At 40.4% G+C, this 15,737-nt stretch overlaps 1 pseudogene; it reads left to right on the top strand.

Moving 5' to 3' along the window:
- Window positions 1-5,826, top strand: part of LOC127684779 (glyceraldehyde-3-phosphate dehydrogenase-like) — a 107,608-nt pseudogene extending 101,782 nt beyond the window's left edge.
- The last annotated feature ends 9,911 nt before the right edge of the window (window positions 5,827-15,737 follow it).

The raw sequence follows: 15,737 nt of genomic DNA, 5'->3' as shown, positions 1-15,737 counted from the left end.
GCTATGTGGAGAGAGGATGCCGGGAGCCGATGGAATGCGCTTCATTAGTGTCTTGGCTGCTGCTTCTGGCTGCAGTTAACCTTCTAAGAAGATGCGTGTGGCCATCAGTTTTCAGAAGCGTGGACACATCCTTGCATTTTCAAAGGAACTATGACGTTAGTAACCACAACTGGGACACTCTGGACAAGCATAATGAGGCTAGGCATTTTGAAAGTCAGTTGATACTGAGATAAAGGAACTGCCTACGAATTACAGGTATGCCGTATGCCGTAGAAGGAGAGAATCTGGGCAGTTACCAGAAGTAGATTAGCACAAGATGGTCTCAAAAAATCACTACGGATTGACTTTGTTTTGGCAAAGTCACTCTTATGTGTCTCAGCACTAACAGATTCTGTGATGCTAAAATAATTCAGCCTTGTAAGTAGTCTACCCTTGAGATGCAAACTGCCTGGTGGTTTTACAGATTCACTGTCATCTTGACAGAAAAAAAAATCAACCCAAAACGTTTCTATTTCATTTCTAATGACACTTATAGATACACAACTTTGTTCCAAAGGTAATGGAACTCCTATATTTTCTAATGAGGCAAAGCTTCTCTTTGCTAGGGTGTTTGTTTTTATACGTGGGATAAGAAAAGCATTTCAGCTGTGGGATTAGTTGGTAACTTATATCGAAATGTTTTTGTTGTTCTGGTCTTGCAATAGGAGTAATGAGTTTCTATCTACAGAAAATAGATGAGAGTTCCCCTCCCTCAATAAGGTTTTAGTTCTCCAATCTGAGCCCAAATATGAGATCCTACAATTGCCCTATTGTACAACAGTTTAGACAAAGGATTTAGTCAGGGGCAGCAGCATGTCAGCCTTTTATCCTGTTGCAAATTCTGAGAATTTTCTCTGGTGTATCGAATAAAATACATCGTAGGGAAATTGCAGAGACAGAAGTTTAAGCGAATCAGTTTGAGTGTCATCGAAGTCAGACTTTTCTTTAGGTTCTTGCAAACTAAAGGGATCAGCACAACTTTGTTTTTGTCTTTAGAAAGGCAAGCCCCTTTCACATCAACGATAAATTCCGCTGGATTTTAGGCTAATTGCAGCAGCATGTCTCACTTCTTGACTTTCAGAGTCTTACAAAAGCAATCCATACAGGCTTTCATTAAGAACAAAATAGAAGCAGATAAAAAACATAATTGAAACAAACAACAATAATTAACTCAATTTATCACCTGGCATCTATTAGGTTAACAGAAAGGCTCCTGGCTCAGGGAGTCGGTTGCATAAAGCATATATTCATGACGGGACAGGTGCTTTTAAAGCAAAACCCGAAAGTCCCTGGGGGAGAATTGCAGAATTTTACATTTGCCATCAACACTGCCTCAAAAAGCGATTGATTTCCTGCCTGCTTCCCCGGGCAGGTAGCATCGGGACGACCTACTAGAAATGCATTTTCTCAAGCCATGTTCCAACGTTCCTGTTCAGAAACCTTGCTGTGGCAGATGTTTCGGTACATCTGAGAGGCTTCTGTTACCCACTCAAGTTTTTGGCTTAGCACTAACATATGGACCTCCAGTTCTGCTTCCTGTAAATTCTCCACAGTTTTCAGAGTACCCTTTTAAAATACTGATTTCCTATGTAACCCTTTAGAAGTTCCCCATTGCTGTGGAGTTGAGATATTCATACTCTGCAGGCACACTTCTCTCTGCTTTTACACACACACACACACACACACACACACCAAGACACTGCCATGATGGGCAGCTCCTGTGATTCCTGCCATCCAGAAGTCCTGTCTCTGATGTTCCCAAGTGTACTTACCCTCTAGCTCTACTCATAGTTAGATATCACCACCTTTCCTTCTGTGTTTTAACTTCCCATTTCCTTCCTAACTGAACTGTCAGCACCTCCATCTAGGCAGTGATACTTATGATTTATCATCACCATCATCATGATTATTATTAAGCTCAGTCCCATGCATGTTGTGTGTTGCGTGCTGCACTGCTTTTGCAGGTCCCTCTGTCAGTGATAACATCCTTGCAATTGATGCAGATACAGAGATGAGCTGCAGAGGTGTCAATGTGTGTAACAGGGCCTTGCTAAAACAAAACTCTGAACTTAAAATCAAACTAATGAGCCTCCCTGAAATAGCAAAGAACAACAATGCAACCAAAACAGACTTGGTCATTCGAGCCTAGGACTCCAGCCTTAATGAGTCCACTTGGTTTTTAAAGTGGGCAGTGCTAATAAAACCAAAGGAGGCATAGCATTGTAAAGTTACGCAACAAGTTCCCCTGCGGGGCTTTAACTGCCTGGAAATGAAAATCATTAAGAAGACCTTGGATATGCTATGACCAGTGGATCATATTAAATTATCTTTCTATGACCAACTTTCATGCTGTTCCCAGGGTCAAGTTACAAATTACCTTTCTTCTATCAGCTCTAGGAATACAGGCAGCCCTTTATTTTCATTAAATACATCTGAGTGAATATTTACATACTGAAAACCTATAGTTTTAGATAAGGAAACTGTTCCTTGAGTTTGACTAGCAGAAGAATGGAGAAGTAACACTGAGGTGTGTGACCTAAGTTCTTGCCCTTGCTGTAGAAGTGATTCAACACTGTGTCCCCTTGGGTAGGAATGCCACATGGCTCCCTTTCTCCCACAGAAAGTCAAGACTACATAGTCTCAAGGAAACCCTTTATTCTGTAGGATAGGGAAGATTCCAAGGACCCAGCATCTCAATGACACAAATCCTCACCTAGACTTCTAGACTGCCAGGGATTAGAAGAAACATCAGTTTCACAACTGACAAAGCCACATGTAACTGTATTGTCGTGTGTGTTCTCTGGTCTGTTCTCTACCTCATGTGCACATACATTCAAATGCTCCATGCCAGAGGGAGATTGAGGATCACACATGTCCGTTGACTTTTTTTAACCATAGCTCTGAAATCAGTGCTTGTTATACAAAGGCTTAAAGGAAAATACATAGGTATGCATTCAGGAAGTTAAGTAGGGCATAACTTCACTTCTATTTCCTTCCCTAGTCCCAGTTAAACCCAGCAAATAGTTTCTATGCATATAGAAATATATACTTAGGACTAGACTCATAAACTTGGTTGCTATTTTAAATTAGATTTTTATTTATACTTTAGAAATGTATCAGTTGTAATTTCTCTCTTTGACAATCTCACGATTAACCTGCATTTTTTTTTATTCCATGTATTCTTTATTTACATTTCAAATGACTTCCCCTTTTCTGAGTCCCCCTGTTCCTCCATCTACTCCTTCCCACTTCCCTGTTCTGGAATTCCCCTATACTGTTGCACTGAGTCTTTCCAGAACCAGGGGCCACTCCTCTGTTCTTTTTGGGCATAATTTAATATGTGGATTATGTCTTGGGTATTCCAAGTTTCTAAGTTAATATCCACTTATCAGTGAGTGCATACCATGATTGATCTTTTGAGACTGGGTTACCTCACTTAGTATGATGTTCTCCAGCTCCATCCATTTGTCTAAGAATTCATGTTTTCTAATGGCTGAATAGTACTCCATTGTGTAAATATACCACATTTTTTGTATCCATTCCTCCATTGAGGGACACCTGGGTTCTTTCCAGCTTCTGACTTCTACAAATAGGGCTGCTATGAACATAGTGGAGCGTGTGTCCTTATTGCATGCCGTAGAATCCTCTGGGTATATGGCCAGGAGAGGTATAGAAGGGTCCTTCAGAAGTGTCATGCCCAGTTTTCTGAGGAACCTCCAGACTGATTTCCAAAGTGGTTGCACCATCTTACAATCCCACCAACAGTGGAGGAGTGTTCCTCTTTCTCTGCATCCTTGCCAGCACCTGCTGTTTCCTGGGTTTTTGACCTTAGCCATTCAGACTGGTGTGAGGTGAAATCTCAGGGTTGTTTTGATTTGCATTTCCCTAATGATTAATGATGTTGAGCATTTCTTAAGGTGTTTCTCAGCCCTCCGAAGTTCTTCATGTAAAAATTCTTTGTTTAGCTCTGTACCCCACTTTTTAATGGGGTTATTTGGTTCTCTTGGTTCTACCTTCTTGAGTTCTTTGTATATATTAGATATTAGCCCTCTGTCAGATTTAGGGTTGGTGAAGATTCTTTCCCAATCTGTTGGCTGACGTTTTGTCCTTTTGACGGTGACCTTTGCCTTACAGAAACTTTGTAGTTTTATGAGGTCCCATTTGTCAATTCTTGATCTTAGAGCATAAGCTATTGGTGTTCTATTCAGGAACTTTTCCCCTGTGCCCATGTCCTCAAAGGTCTTCCCCAGTTTCTTTTCTATTAGTTTCAGTGTGTCATAACCTGCGTTTTTAAAGCTACAAATATCTCATTAGATTTGCATTTTCTTCCCTCCTTCCTGTGGTTTGGGGATGACAGGGGAAGTTGAGGGTGGGGATGGATTTGTAAGTAGACAGAATTAACCAACCATGAAACAGTGAAAGCCCAAAGAATAAAACAGACATGGTAAAGAACCACAGGCTTCTATGGACTTACTTAGTGGCTTTTGTCCAAAGTCAAGACAATGCTTATTTGAAAGAAACAAAACTCTCATCAGAACAGGTGTTTCTTATCCTCTTTAGAGTAGAACAGTTCAATGTGCTTTCTTTCTTCAGCACATGCATGAAGGTTTGTTTTGTATAGAGACTCCAGGAAAATTATAAAAAATATTTCACCAAGGTGAAAAAACAGTGTGTGCCCAGGAAAAAGGGTCCCTCACTCTTAGAAAACTTACCCCATTGGCTCTCTGCTCCTCCCTGTTCCAGAGACAGCCATATCTTCTTGTTCAGTGCCAGCTTCCTCCTGTAGACAAAATGGTGAACGGATTTGGCCATATTGGGTGCCTGGTTACCAGGGATACCTTCTGCTTTCCATCTGGCAAAGTAGAGATTGTTGCCATCAACGATCCCTTCATTGACCTCAACTAACTACATGGTCTACATGTTCCAGTATGACTTCATCCATGGCAAATTGAACATCACAGTCAAGGCTGAGAATGGGAAGATTGTCATCAATGGGAAGTCCATCACCTCTTCTAGAAGCAATATCCCACTAACATTAAATGAGGTGATGCTGGTGCTAAGTATGCTGTGAAGTCTACTGATATCTTCACCACCATGGAGAAGGTTGGGGCCTACTTGAAGGGTGGGGCCAAAAGGGTCACCATCTCTGCCCCTTCCTCCAATGCCCCCATGTTTGTGATGGGTATAAACCATGAGAAATATGACAACTCACTCAAGATTGTCAGCAATGCATCCTGCATCACCAACTGCTTAACTCCCTGGCCAAGGTCATCCATGACAAATTTGGCATCATGGAAGCTCATGACCACTGTCTGTGCCATCACTGCCACTCAGAAGACTGTGGATGGCCTGTCTGGGAAGCTGTGGCATGATGGCTATGAGGCTGCCCAGAACATCATCCCTGCATCCACTGGTACTGCCAAGGCAGTGGGCAAGGTCATCCCAGAGCTGAACAGGAAGCTCACTGGCATAGCCTTCTGTGTTCCTACCCCCAATGTATCCATTGTAGATCTGACATGCCATCTGGAAAAACCTGCCAAGTATGATGATATCAAGAATGTGGTGAAGCAGGCATCCGAGGGCCCACTGAAGGGTATCCTGGGCTACACTGAGGACCAGGTTGTCTCCTGCGATTTCAACAGCAACTCCCACTCTTCTACCTTTGATGCTGGGGCTGGCATTGCTCTCCATGACAACTTTGTAACGCTCATTTCCTGGTATAACAATGAACATGGCTATAGCAGCAGGGTGGTGGACCTCATGACCTACACGGCCTCCAAGGAGTAAGAAGCCCTGGACCGCCCATCCCAGCAAGGACACTGAGAGCAAGAGAGAGGCCCTTGGTTGCTGAGGAGTCCCTGTCCCAACTTGGCCCCCAACGCTGAGTATCTCCTTCACAATTTCCATCCCAGACCCCCATAATAACAGGACGGGTCTAGGGAGCACTCCTTACTCTCTCAAATACCATCAATAAAGTTCACTGCACTCACAAAACAAAACAAACAAAAACTTACCCCTTCACATGAAATATAACCCATCTCAGGGTCAGCAGATTGGTCCTGTATCTGCTAACATAGCAGACTCTGGACAGTTACTCCCTGTTTCTGCTGCCTCATAGGTCCTATTGCAGGGGCATTAAACAAAGAGCATAAATCCACCCCAAGAACAGGCTTCAGAGACTTCAGGAAAGTTTAACCTTTGAATCACTATATAAGCAAACTTACAGCATGTATATGTGATCAATATATCTGAGGACAAGTAAAGATAGTTTTGAAGAATAGCTATAATGTTCATAAAAGTTATTAAACTCTCATTAGACCAGTGCTTCTCAACCCAAGGATTGATATCCCTTTGGGGGTCGCATATCAGATATCCCTCACATATCAGATATTTACAGTATAATTTATAACAGTAGCAAAATTACAGTTATAAAAGAGCAACAAAATTATTTTGTGGTGGGGGAGGTCACCACAAGATGAGGAACTGTATTAAAGCATGAGAACCACTGCAGTAGGGCATAATTATGGATCTGAATATTTGTTTTGCAAATACACAGGGCAAGGAAGCTTATACCAAGCATCCCTAATAAAAAACCAAGGTCTGCCACGTCCCTTACAACACATGCAGCATACCAGTAAGCTCCTTGGCTTCATCTTATAACTGATGTGACAGACAGTGATTTTACAATGATGGAAATAGGAACTAGCACCTCATCTGTGGGCCTTTAGTTCAGCTCAAGGATTGTACAAGCTTTGCTCTGATCCTTTTCCTTTTCTGGACCCACATTACCTTCCATTGTCTTAGAGGTTGTTCGCCACCCTCTTTACTTGCCTCCTATCTGGGCACCATAGAGTTCTCTTGTGTGAGCCATTTTGTTGTTGTTTGTTTGTTTGTTTATTTGTTTGTTTTGTTATGTTTTAAGTCTGCAGACTGAGTACTAGTGCTACCTTAAGGAGAAATAGAATACATGTTCAAGCATTAGAAGAACTAAATCTTACCAGTTTGGTTTCTTTCCTGGTTCTTAAGAACAATTGGTTCTCAGATAATTTTATCTGCTGTAACACATGATTAAATAGAACATGTTCATTTATCTTTGTTTTTGTATTCGATTCCTTCTTAAGTAGAGTGTTTCTCGGCACTGGAGTTAACCTTCATGGGTTATGAAGTCTGATCTTTGGGAACGTCCAGTCCGCCTACACTACACACTGAGTGGACCTTGACTCTCTCAATTCTTACAGTGCTCCCTTTGATAATCTGAGATGCTAACCACCAAAGTGAATATGGTAAAGATATGACTACCGACAACACTGGCAACAGCTCCACCAGATTACATTCTCAGTGAGCAGAGAATAAAGGTTCAAGTTGCAACCTTTTACTGGAAAAAAAGCATGCCCACCCAATGACCCCAGGGAAGCCCTGAAGACATCAGCCTCTGGTCACTACGACAGAGAAGCCACAAATTCCACTAACACATGGCAAAGGCAGATGGCCGCTGTTGTTCATATACCTTTTAGAAAAAGGGCTTTGCTCTTTCCGTAGTCAGAAATGCCAGCAAATGAAGCTTCAGATCTTCTCACATGACCCCATAGAAGAATAGTCATCCAGCTACACACCCATTTTAAACTCAGAACATTGTATCTTCATCAGCACCAAAGTCTCCGATAGTGGAAGCAGCCTGGGAAGGTTTCCTGAATGCAGGAGCAGGCTACTGTCTAAAACATCCTGGCGGAAATAGGTTCTAGTCTCAGACAAAATAGTTCCAGAAGCACCGTCATCTTTGAATGTAAGTACTTATTTCAGCCCTTTAGTTTCTAGGCATAAGCTGGGATGGTCTTTAGTAATCTGAATAGAAGTTGGAAGCAAATACAAAATATTCTAAAGAATGGTAAAGGTTTGGAGCTGTAAAGGAAACTACCTCTGAGGGAAGAAACATCCACAAACAACAACATCTCAAAGGCTTGTGCTCTTCTGTTCTCTGGGGGTAGCTGCCATCATAGTGATCCCCAAGCTGCATAAAAATGCGCAGATGTCAACACTCATCTAATGAGCATCAACTGGATCAACAGGACCCTGATATAGAATATAGTCCCTCTCCTGACGCTTCTAGCTTATCGCTGGCATATAAATTGATAAACTCTTTCGCCAGACTAGAGCAATGACTAGGTTGGGGGTTACTGGGACAAAGAAAATGGACACTGTCTTAGTAAAGTTTCTCTAAAGAAAAGGCTTAACCCAGTGGGGAATAGTAAGTCCGAGTTAGTCATGGGAAGGAGGGAGAGGGCAGAGGGTGTTCCCAGAAGCACAGAACAGTCTGTACAAAGGTGGAGGAGCACAAAAGGCATGATGACTTTGAGACATGAAAGTCATTAAGGATAGCAGGAGTGTGCTGGCACCAGGGAGTGGCAAGACAAATAAGGCTGGAGCTAAAGGCAGGATTGAGGGTCATTAAAGATGGGTTAAATAAATGGAAAGATGCGCTGTGTATTCATTATTGAATCATGAATTCAATAATGGTGATATAAAGCTGTCAGTTGTCCTCAGACTAAGCCATGCTGAAACTGCAAAACCATAACTCAAGCGTCTGTCGTTTTTTTGTTTGGATTTGATTTGGAGTTCGATCAGTAGATTCTGAAGTTTAAGAAGGAAAGCAAACGGACACAGAATGGTCAGTTGAAGGGGGCGCCTATAAAAGACTCAGTCCGTAAGTTGGGTTTATTACATAAAGTTGTAGAAATTCAGACCACAGTGTTAACACAGGGAAGAACCCCAGGCTGATGGCAGGAAGAAAATGGCCGTTCATGGAGCCTATACCCTGTGAGCTCAGCTCCTTTGTGCCTCCTGTGAGATAGCGCGGACCAGTGAGGTGCCATCCCATAAGGCAGCAAGGTCTGCTCCCTCAGCTCCCATGTCTGTACCGGTTTCTTCTCTCTACCTTACTTTCTTCATAGCAATTTAGCAATCCTTTAGATCACGTATGTGTCTACAGTGCAAACTGTACACGCGAAAAAAGAGACTTCTTGTTCGCTGCTGTCTTCTCAAGGTATGAGATGCTACCTGGTATAAACACATACTCAATTTTAACAAGTAAATAATGCCACAGTGTACAATATTCAGAAGCAATGTGAATAAGACTGCCCCACAGTCAAGCTGCCATTGCAAAATAATAGGGAGAGGGCGAATTATTCAACAAAGACACTGTTTCTTTTATAGGAGTCCCCCCCTTTAATCTGCCTATCATTGAAAGATTTATTCTAATATAGCTCCCATAGTTGTTCTCAGAATATCAAGAAGGTGCATTGTAAAAATAGAAAAAAGAGACTATTATCCTGATAAAGTTAAAAAAAAAAAGATTTATTTCTTGCATCATACCTAGAAATCAACTCCAAATGGATTAAAGCCTTAAAGGTGAAAATTCAATCTTAAGATAAAGATAATTTTTAGTCTTTCAGATAAAGAGAACTCTTTTAAGACAAGAAAGAAATAGCACATATCATGAAGGAGTGGGGGATACAACAAATTGGTAAATGTCTCATGAGACAGAAGCTCAGTAGTGAAGCCCTGACTGGCTCGCATGACAGCCTGGGTTGGCTCCCTAATACCACAAGGGAGAAGGAAAAGCAAAGCCAAAATGTGCTCATTCATAACATAGCCACAAAAGGGAGAGATACAGTAGCTTAGTGGCAAACGATACAACTATGGAACAGAGGATTGGAATCCAGCATATCTGATGAAGAATCGTTAAATCAAGAGAAAAGACAAATGAGCAACATAAAAGTGTGTGTGTGTGTGTGTGTGTGTGTGTGTGTAGGGATGGGCAGTGGAGAGGCAGGGGGGGAGCAAAGTAGCCTTACTGGAGATCAAAAACTTGCAATTTAAGCCACAATTAAATACCATTTTTGTTCTTCAGTTTTGGCAAGATTTTTAGAGGTTGGGAAATCTGAAGTGTTGGCAAGGATGAATAGCCGCTCTCTCATCCGCTGCTTGCGGCTGTGTAATTGTCGAGTGGCTATGGAAGAAATACCCTCTGGGTCAGCAGTTTCACTCTTAGGTAGAGATTCTGGAGAAGCTGCAGCAAATGTGCAGCTGGAGACAGGAGAGGAGCTTTGCCCACACCACCAACGTGCTAGATAGGATGCAGATGCCCATCAATCACGTATAAGTTTCACCAGTGTCTTGGTGCAGAGATGACTCACAGGGCACAAGTCCATGCAGAGGAACCTTAGAGTGTTATTGGGAGGGAGGGAAGCAAATCACAGGGAACGGCACGTGCGTGAAACCTCTTACGTGCCGTTCAGATGCAGAGAAGCAATCAGGAGAGGCAATGGGCTGTTGAAAGAAAATGAATGAAGGAACCCAGCAGTTCATCCCACGTTTCCCCTGGCTATGGGAGTCTTTGGGACATAAGGACAACTTTTATATTTATTTGCTGATGAGAGCCAACCCTTTTGTTTCTGAACACGTGAAAGATCAAAACTCACATTCTCTTCTTGGGTAGTAGAATTCCTTCTCAGAACAAATACATACAAACAACAATGGCAAGTTTCAAATTGAGGTTCATTGAAAATGTGATTTAATTTGCTTTCCTTTTTAATTGGCAAGGCCTCTTGCACAGTGTGGCAAGGGCTATATTCATTCTTTACAACTGAACTTTCCAGCTAGGGTAGAAGTTGTTCCTTCCAGTTGTATTGACTCGATTAATTCATGGTTCTGTTGTTTAGAGTTCAAAATTACTTTTCTCCCCCTCAATGTTGTAACTATGTAACATTTGCTCATAAAGGAAATTGATGTGATCATGTCTGGCTTAGCAGGAAATTAAGCAGATAAGTAGTTAGACCATTCATTATACTGAAGCTTTACTGGACCAGGCACTCAGTACTGTCCTCTATGTCCTGGTTCTCTCTATTCTCTACATGTTCTGGATTTCACATTAATACTTTCTAATTAAAGGTAGCATTTCACTATGAGGCCCAGGCTGACCTCAAGTTCTAGATCCACCTGACTCATTCTCCCAAGTGCTGCAATTATTTAATGTAACTAACAGAAATTATTTTCATATCTTCAAAAATTTAAAATACTAAAATAATTGTTATATCATTTTAATAACGAACAAACATGTTTTACAAGTTTGTTTCTTGGAATAGAAACTTGTAAACTTTCACTGATTAGATGCTACTAAATAACTACAGCCAGGAGCTTCCAAATAATAGCAATAATAACAAAAAGCATAAACTGTATGTATTAAGAACTCCAAACTTGTAGCTACAGGATAAATTCATAGTCAGCATAGAAAGATACATCCTTTTTCTTATCTTTGCTTGAAAAGAGAAATATTTTCCAATAATTAGTTCAGTGTAGAAATAGCCAAAGTATGAGACATCAGAAGATTCTCTCTTGCTCACCTACATCCTTGTCTCTTGTGTGGGGTGCCTGCTGTGCATAGATTTAACTGAGTAAGGAAGGAGAGAAAGGGAGGAAGAATGGGGTAGCTTCAACTCAGTGGAATTACTGATGTTTAGAAAAGTTTGTAATTTTCACTTAATTGTCACTGCAAATTTTGCATGTGAGTTTTAAATTATCTGACATTCTTAGATTTTCTTTATATCCTTTGCTTATCCAAACAGGCTGTCTTACTCCGCCCTAGGATTTTTGGAAAACTGACATTTTTAAGCAGTTGGAAGAGGCTGACTAGAAAACATGAATTTATTTTCCATACTGGCCTGTGTCAACTGATTGACAGGCCTTTTACCAGTTTCTGAATAACCTGAAGCCTCTTCTCTCCTAACCAGGAGTCTCTTACCTCTTTGCAAAGTGGTAATATTAGCTTGTTTTGAGGAGGAACCTTGAAGCCTGCAGATCACACCAGTGAACCCAAGGTGGGCTAACCTCTACTTGGTGGGAAGTGCTTACTTTCTTGTTTCTTTTCAAAGGTAATTTCTGGAAATGAAGTAGTGTCTATTAATGATACATTTGCTTTTCTTCCTTTCATGGTTTCTAAGTTTTCTATGCTCATCTTCCCCTTTTACTTTTCTTAAGAAGTTTCAGAAGAAAGATCAGTGGATTGATGAATTATCTTCTTGGTAGAGCACTGTTTACCTCAACAGTTTTCATAATTCATCAGACAAAACATTAGGAAGGAGGCAAATTTAAATGTGAAAAGCAGTTTCTCTGCAGATAAAAATTTAAAGCGATTTTTTAATTAGATGAGAAAATTTTAGAAATCATTTCTAAGATCAGGTGCATTTAAAGGGCATTATTACAAAGTTAATGATAATGCTACATATGAACTGAAATCTGATCATTCTAAATATATCTAGACTTGATAAGATAATAAGAAAGGAAAGAAAGGAGCATAAAGAAAGGGAAGCTACAGTGCTTCCCTTTCCCTTCAGGTTTGACTGACCATGGCTATTAATTTTAACATCCATTAAGGGTGCTTGCTTTATGAAATAATAAATTATGGAATAGCAGGTTATGACTACCTGTACATTGTATGCCATATGGCCCCATTCGGCAATAATATAGGAAATGCCACATACTTGGTAAACATTAGGCCTGAATGGCATATGCTAGCAAGAGTAGACAGAAATCTAGTATGAAAGCTCAAAGTCCTAGAGTGATGAATTTGGGCTCCACGCAGATGAGGCTAATATCATTAGCCATTTATTGCAAAGGAACTAAATCTTTTTCAAATTAAACTCATGATGGATTTTAATCACTCAGCTAATGTTGGTAAATGGTTATGCCCCAAGCCATCACGATAATGATCATTATTAGCAAGAATCTGTTTTACAATGTTTCTACTGCTCAAAATTAATCCAGAAGTCAGGAGCCATTAAATCATTTCTCCTGCAGCAGAGTTTTAAGATGTGAGCATATTTCATGCAACTGCCATTTAAAAACAAAAACTAAGAAGGCAGTGGAAAAATACAAAAGAAAATCAAGCTATTAGCTACAGCGCCACCAAGTGACCAACTCCACAATTCCCTGTAAAACCCAAATACATAAAATAGCAAATACAGAAATGAAAGTGCTGTGAGATCACAGCAAGAATCTCCAGTGGATGCTGGTTATTGATCTATAACGAGTCTCATAAGTACAAGAGGGTCACTTCCCACTCTCTTGGATGATAGCATTTATGTGAGACTCATCAGAACCAACCTGGTGGATTCCCAGAGAGCACCCAAATGTTCACAACTTGACACAAATATAAAGATAAGGTCTTTTAAACAGCATCTATCCTTACAGAGATAAGTAGAGGACTACCATGCGGTACCCATGGCATTATATGATAGCATCTTTGCACAAAAAGAAAAGTATGAACAGCTATCAGATCTCTCACACTACTTCCTAAGTCAGAAATCCTATGGGAAGAGATTATATGCTGGCAAATCTAAACCAGTTAATAAATCAGTCAATGAAACTATTTATCTACCTATCCATCCAGCATCACTTTATTATCTGCCTATAATTTATACTAAGAGGTTTTTTAATCTATACAAATAATTTACAAATAACTTCACTAGCAATGTTTGAACCATTAACTTCTTCATTTGTTTATCAAGTGTATTCCTAGCTCCAACCGTTCCAGGGGTGGTGCTGAAGTCTGAAAGTGGCAAAGCATTGTAGGAGTTTGAAACTAATGCAAGATGGAAGGAATATGGCTTGAGAAAGAATGAAAAACTTAAGACTAATTTCTAAGTGTACATCTAAGCAATAGGCAGGTTTCATTTCTTCTGTAGGCTACAGTAATGGGCTCCACCCTTATGAGCTGTCCTTGAAATTCTGTTTTCATTCTTCAGGCCAAGCATCACGAAACTAAAAACCAACCAAGCAACAAAGTGACTAAGGGAGTGACACACCAATGTGTCACTAATGGGAGAAACTCAAGCAGAGCTAAATTTAAGCCATTGGCTTTATGGACTTAACAAATCGGGTCTAAAAATAGGAGGCAGACAACGGAGCTGATGCTGTTCCACAGTACTCAAAGAGATAGCCATGGGAGTTAACAGTGGGTTGGAGTTAGGTAAAGGAACATTTAGATAATATCAGGAAAAGGCTTCCCGTTAGAGAAAACTGGCTGATTAATACAATCGCCACCAGGAAATGTTGGGAGCTCTATTTGTTGATAAGTGGAAACCCCAGACTGGAGCTGGAAACATGTTCTCAGGAGCTGAGGAGAGGAATCGGTTTAATGTGCCTTCATCCTCCCAGTATAGTGATCCATCCTCTGCCTGAGTAACAGGAGGAGTGGAAATCTATCAAGACACGGCCAAGAAAGGCAAATGTGTTCCCGTGGAACGTGAGGGTGAGTTTGGAATACTTTGAAATTATAAACTGTTAAACCTCTCTTCCCCTTTCATTTGCTGCCTCTCTAGCTGCACCAGGGGTTGAACAGAGCTGCAGTCTAGTTTAATAAACAGAACAGGATCTCAGTCTTGTACACTACTAACTAGAAGTAATTCAAAAGATAGGACTTCCAACACAAAGGCTACTGTTGATGTTTACCATACAGAGCAATTTGAGTTATTGGTTCTCTGCTGCAGTGAAACAAGGAACACAGAAAAGATCATCTTGGCTACGTCCACTGACTCTTTGCCCTCCTACGTCATGACATGACTTCTAGGGAACTGGAGATAATTATCCCAGTCAGTATGCACTGTCTCCTAGTCAGGTCACGTTGGAAAGGCCTGGTCTCCTACAAATTTCTGTTGCCGTTATGTTAAAGGGCAGGAAACAGACTCTGTGTTCCTTGAGATTCCTTGTGGGTACTGTGACAATACACCTCTACTTGGCTCCAGGTCCTGACTTGGGAAATATGTGTGTGATTTGGACCATGACTCTCACAGTTGATGTGTGACTTCTGGCTTCAGTGATCTGTGTGGCCCTACACCAACAGCTGTACTTCAGTTTTCCTTCTTCTGGGTCTGTGTTGTGACCTTCACGTTGATACATTGAGTTTCTACTGACAATTTGCACTGATCTATGGGGAAATCAAAGACAAAAAAGACTAAAGTTTCTGGCTTAATTTTTTTCAGATGACATGGAAACACTTTGTGGTTGTTAAGAATTTGTTCTGTGAAAATATATCCATTATTTGTTTTTCATTTCAGGTGTATCATCGAATCAACAGTGATATCTAGGCTTCTGTTACAGATTACAGTTTAAATTGTCCTTTAAGTCATAAATGATTAGTCATTATTAATCACTTTTTATAGGTAAAGAAATGTTTTGCTAATAGCAACTTATTTAGTGTTTTCTAGGAATCAAAGTACTAGGATTGTTTTGCTTGTTTTACTGTGAATAGTCAGAAATACATGTTCTAGAGTAATCATATAACTGTTATAAACATGGTTTACCAAAGTACTATCTACTATAACTTACTATGTATACTCTATAATTTTCTTGCACCAGTAAATTATTGTTATTTCTTTTTAAGTACAGTTGGTATCCATATTTTTCCTTTACCATAATTTAGAAAATTTGATCAACAGACAGGTAAATAGATGGTTTTCCCCAACAAGTTATAATTAAATTACCAAACTCTTTCCCACATTAGGGAATAGATTGTCTTAAAATACACCTATGTGCATGCCTCACATGAACCCACATAACTTCAGTAGTAGCTGAAGATACAGAAAATTGCAGTTCTAGTCCATGCATCTAGTCTAGTACATTATAAATCCCAAGGCTCTGATCCT

This window comes from Apodemus sylvaticus, chromosome 5, assembly GCF_947179515.1.
Source record: "Apodemus sylvaticus chromosome 5, mApoSyl1.1, whole genome shotgun sequence".
Classification (NCBI taxonomy): domain Eukaryota; kingdom Metazoa; phylum Chordata; class Mammalia; order Rodentia; family Muridae; genus Apodemus; species Apodemus sylvaticus.
Note: the sequence above shows the minus strand (reverse complement) of the source record. Positions and strands in the feature narration are given on the sequence as shown.